We start from the raw sequence: 6,010 nt of genomic DNA, 5'->3' as shown, positions 1-6,010 counted from the left end.
ATCCTCATCCTCATCCTCTTCTTCTTCTTCTGAGGATGAGGATGAAGAAGAAGAAGAAGAAGAAGTAGGATGAAAATAAGAATAATTCCAAACCGGCAAAAAGTGTATCTGCAGAGCTCCTCTATTTCTGACAGTTCTCTGACTTTCACATTTACAGCGGTTGAAACATTGTATCTGTTTCCGAATAAAAACATCTGTATCCTAAATGGAAACAAATAGATACAATGTTTCAACCGCTGTACATGTGAAGGAACTGTCAGAGAACTGTCAGAAATAGCGGAGCTCTCTGCAGGGACACTTTTGCCGGCTGATCGGGAAAAATCCAATTCGCGCACCCGAAGTAGGCTAATATTCGGATTCGACGCAAATCGAATTTTTCCTGAAATTCGAATCGAATTCCACTTCGCCTGGTTCGATTCGCTCATCTCTAGTCATGACCATATTTGATCAGTGACATCATGCATGATCTCCAGCCTGTTTAATTGCAAACAGCAGCTGGGGATCTGAATGCCATTTAGCCGTAGTGGTTTGGCAGGGCACCATTGTTGGGTGGTGGGTCATTGACAATGTGATTGACACTGGATTTATATCATGCAACATTATTTACAATTTTTTAAAAGAATTTTTGATCATGTTAGTGTCTTTTTTTTCTTTTTGACATTTCTTAGAGGTACTAATGTACCTCATACTAATTCACTGGGCTAGGATATTTGGGGACACCCTTATTTTAAAGAGGGCTTCCAGTTTCTGAAAAGTCCCCCTCCCAAGTCCTACATCTACTTGAGGAATGGCTGTAGTGATGAGGTTCTTTTACCCCAACATTGAGACAAGGTGCCTTGCTTGGCTGCCCTCTTTCTTGCAAGGTACCCCCTCAATGTCAAAACGCATGTGCCTTCCAATGGTTCGGGAAGGAGGTCACATGCTCTTTGCCGCCTGCCTAGAAAGTGGTCTGGTTTGAATTTTAAAGGAAATCCAATGCCAGTTTTTTCCCTTTCACATTTGAAGAACTACATCACAATGATCCATAGGTTCATTTACAGCCTTAGAAAACACTGTTGATCCCGTTTAAAGCCATAGTCTATACCTTCTTCTGCATGTATGATGTGTTTCTGACAATCCATACTTCTCAGTGAGAAGGAAGTGTATATCCATCTAAGGAGAGTTTATAAAATACAATACCACCGAGTACATCATATCTTGATCCCTATTGATTTATGTCACTATCTCTCCCTCTTACCTCCACGAATCTATAAATCACTGCTGCATGGGGGCTGGAAAGTAATTTCAAGAAATAAAGGTTCCGATGACATGTACAAAGTCTTTAGCAGCTTGACAAGTATAGAAAACAGCTTTCCCAGCAGCGAATGGAAAATCATTTTTTTTTCCTTCCGTCTTCGCCATAGCGGTAAAGCACATGTGTCTGTGGGAAAAGCTTCCACATTTAGAGGTTTGTGTTTGCTGTGTGATCCTGGTTCAATGTCCTTACATGTCTTTTGATCATATAATAACTAAATACGTATGGTAACATAAATTGTGGCTGAAACATAAGCTCCGAGTGTATACTCTACAGTGTTCCACCTTCTGATTATAAAGGTCCATAAGGAAACTATTACTTTTGAAGCATTACATATGGTGCCACCTGCCTTACACTGCATTAGTGTCATTATTTCAAGTCAAATTTTTTAAAGCAGTGCATTGAAATGATCCCCATGTACTGTATAAGTAAATTCATTTTTCACTCTTCGTAAAAGGGCAGCCTATAACGGCTTGTCAGTATTTCTTCAAAGAATGTAAATTCCTTTAGGAGGTATCAGCAGTTACTGTCAGAACATAACTGCAAACCGCAGACGCCCAGGGCTACTGTCTGCTTTTCATTTTGGTTAAAGAAGATTTTTTTTTCTCCCTTCCTCAGGATTTTCAGTTCACTTGTGCCGGACAAATCAAGCAGCATTTTGTGTTTGTAACAGTTGAATGTTTGCTTTGGCTTCCAGCACTGTTATAACAAAAGAAACAGGGGCACAGTCAGTCTGAAATAACCGGCTGGTCTGCCACCACTGTAAAGGTGAATTACCCTTTGTTATGCTGCTCTGATGTTTTTTCTGATGTTTCTTTTTAGTTAATACTCAACACCTGTTTATTTGTTTAGATGAGAAAATATGTTGTGGGGCATAGCAAGCTGTAAATGTCAAGAAAGATTATGGATGGTCAAACAACAAACTTTAACCACTTCACCTCTCACACCTATGGCCAAGAGCAATTCTTACATTTCTACTACAGGTCTGTTTACTCAGCAATAACTTTGTCATTATTTGACTGATTCAGTACCAAACACTTTCACCCCCTTCTTGCCCAGGCCAATTTTCAACTTTCAGTGCTATCACAATTTGAATGACAATTGTGCAGTCATGCAATACTGTACCCATATGAAATTTGTAACATTTTCCTCACACAAATAGAGCTTCCTTTTGGTGGTATTTATTCACTGCTGTTTTTTAATTTTTTTGCTGAATAAACGTTATAACATTTTGCAAATAAATAATTGTTCTCAAATTTAGGGCAAAAGGTACTGTATACTGCCACATTTCTTTGCTGAAAAAACCCAAATCAGTGTATATTATTTAGTCTGTAGGAAAGTTTATAGAGTCCACAAACTATGATATATATAAATACACACACACACTCAGTTAGATCCATATATATTTGGACACAGGCACAATTTTAGGTTTTTCAGATATTTACCAAAACATATTCAAGCTATAGTTATATAATGGATATGGGCTGAATGTGCACACTCTCAGGTTTAATTTGAGGGTATGTACATCCAAATTGGAGGAAGTGTTTAGGAATTACAGCTCTTAAGATTAGTTATCCCCCCTATTTTCAAGGGACCAAAAGTAATTGGACAATTTAATAAAAAGCTGTTTCATGACCAGGTGTGGGCTACCCCTTCGTTATTTCTTCATCAACTAACCCCTTCCCGACTGCCCTATAGCAGATATACTGCTACAGGGTGGTACGGGTGTGCAAAATCTTGTATATATACGTGATTTTGCACTTCCAGGTAGGGGGCTTTTACGGTCGTGGCTGTCAATCACCGGGTCCCGGCCGATGATTACTTGCTGGCGCCCAGTAATTACTGAGCATCTCCAACTGGGAGGAGAACTGTTTGTAAACAAAACAGTTCTCCTTCCTGTCAGCTCATGCACACTGCTTTGGATGGCTGTGCATAGTGACCATAGTAACACTGTACTACTCTGGGGAGGTGATCAGGATTTTTTTTTCACACATTATGATTGCTTATAACTGTGAATTTTAGTTTTAAGCAGCCATTTACTATTGCGAATAGCTGTGATTTACCACAGCTAATTGGCCCTGTCTGTACCATGTGATCACTGTGACCAATCACAGAGCTCATCACAGTAGTAAACAAAGAAAATCAAAGCCTTTCGTTGTGTACAATTATCATGTGATCTGCTGTGATTGGCCACAGCAATCACATGGTACTGGCAGCGGGCTGCTACAGTGATCTACCATCGGCTGTGTCTGAAGGATACAGCGGGTGACGGATTGCGCGGGAGCACAGCCGTGCGGCACGCACAAGGTGTGATCCTAAGAAGACATCATATAACTTCCTCCCAAGATAATAGGGCGTCATTATACAATAGGCCGGGTGGGAAGGGGCTAAGAAGACAACGTAGAACATATGTTTCTTTTTTTTTTTTTTTTTGTAGAAACAAGGCTTGTTGGTAATACTGTCTTGCAAATATTTTCATTTTTAGTTCAGTCGTGAACGGGGGAAAACCTTCTGGAGCTCAAGTAAAATTGTGATTCTGGTACAAAGCATTGCAAAGTTTACTACAAATAAATAATGGGTTTTTTTTACTTGTTTACATTTTTAATAAGAAACAATTAAACAATTCAATAAAAATGAAAAAAGCTTAAATTTGAATGGTTAGAAAAGTAGAAATAGACAAAAACAATGAGGAGGAAAATAATAGTGAAGGGGAAGAAGGAGTTAATTTAGGTTTATTAGGGTAAACTAAGAGATTAAATAGTACATTTTTTTTGGAACTTAACTTCATATAACGTTATAACTTTTTTTTTACCACTAGTTATTTAGCTTTAATTGGCATTATATGGAGATCAAAACATATCCCTTTGATCTAATGGTGAATATAACAGTACACAATGGTTTGCTATCAGCAGGGCAGAAAGACATGCCCTGTGTGTTAGAAATGTGAGACCTGCTCCTCCTCTAGTGGCTCCCCTGCACCTCCCCTCACACTCACCTCTCTCCCAGAAGCCAACACTCGGTTGCTCCTCCTTTCCTGGTCCAAATGTAGACATTTGCAAGGAATGAGCCCTACACTGATGGCAACACCACTTCCATTTCCCTGGCTGGCAGGGAATAAATATTATCAGCTTTGTACAGATATGCCTTTGAACATGATTAATTAAAAAAATAACTGATTAACACTCGTTACTTCCAAGTGCTAATATGCAATGTATTAATAAGTGGTTAAATACAGCGAATAATTGTCTTAGAATGTCAAATTAAACTGGGGCAGGAATGAAATTATAGTACACCTTTGCCCTACAGTTTCAAGCAAATGTGTATCAATGTGGCCAGGCAATTATGTAATATAGTACCAAAAATCACTGCTGGAAGCTTATCATATAGGAAAACCTTACTAGGGCTATTATAGGTGATTTACAGACCTACTGCACTGCATTCCCTGGTCTATTTGCAGTTAAAGAGACCAATTAAGGAAAAGTGGTGATAAAAAGAATTTGAATTTTTTTTTTTGTAAAATGGGAAAGAGTTAAAACATCTGTCAGGTTCTGGGTACTGTTTGTGATTTCTGGATAGGAAGCGAGCTGAATTCTCTCCAGTGGCCTTATGGACAGATACCCCTGTGGTCTCAAACTTCACAGAAGTTTTTTTTCTTCTCAAACTCATTGAAAACGAAAAAAAAATTTGGCTAGACTTAATCTTTAATGATAAAGCACACAAATTATCTTTATCAAATACTATATTCCCCTAATTAGAACTAGCCCTCTAATTTCACTCTTACACTGGGTTTGGAAATTTAACTTCCAATTTTTTTTTTTACATTAATTGTAAAGTATGGGGTACAAATAGCATTCAGATAATTAAATGATATTTGTTAGATGTTAAATGGTCAGTTGATGTTTACCATCCAGATTGCTTTTCAGGCCAAAATCTTTCAGTACTTTTTTCTTCACACATCAGGTATAATAATGGAAGTCTTCCAGAGATAGCTACCAAAGTGTTTTCTAATGTTTAACAACCTGATATATAGTTACTCATTCTAACATTTTTTTTATTTAGATAATCCATTGAATTATCTACCATGGATGGCAAACCTGTCATATGTGATGCTTTCAGTTTTTCTAAATCTCTTTATATCCATGTAGATCCTATTACCATATCCTTCCGTCGGACAGTTTGGACAAGTGGTACACAGTTGTGCACACAGTCTGAAGTCTAAAGAATCCTTTTTATGTGGATGCTGTCTTGCTGTTGTCAAATTTACAGTTACTTCTGTGCTTTTCAGTTTTCTAGACTTATGTAGACTAGTGCTTGAATAAGAAAACCAGACAGGGGAACTTTACTATGAGGTACTGTATAGGCTTTCGCTGTAGGATCAGTCTAATTATTTAAAGCGAAACAATGGCAAATCAAAACTGACATACAGTTGTGGCCAAAATTATTCAACCCCCAATGCTGTAAAGGGGTTTAGGGACTATAGTGTACATTTGGAATTGTATTCAGAATCAAATCCTACAAGGACGTTGTAACTACCCAAATGCAACTAAAATGACATCAATTGTTTATGTAATACAGTAGTAAATGGTTCTTATGTGGTTTCTTCATTGCCACAATTATTCAACCCCTTAAAGACTACCACTCTGAAGAACAGAGGTTCATACAGGTGCTTTCCATCAGGTATTGAAAACACCTGTGGATGTCACCGAGCAGCAATCA

Source organism: Staurois parvus, unplaced genomic scaffold (assembly GCF_062004578.1).
Source record: "Staurois parvus isolate SC_StPar_1 unplaced genomic scaffold, SC_StPar_1.0 ptg000058l, whole genome shotgun sequence".
NCBI classification, from domain to species: Eukaryota; Metazoa; Chordata; class Amphibia; order Anura; family Ranidae; genus Staurois; species Staurois parvus.
This window is presented reverse-complemented; position numbering follows the sequence as displayed.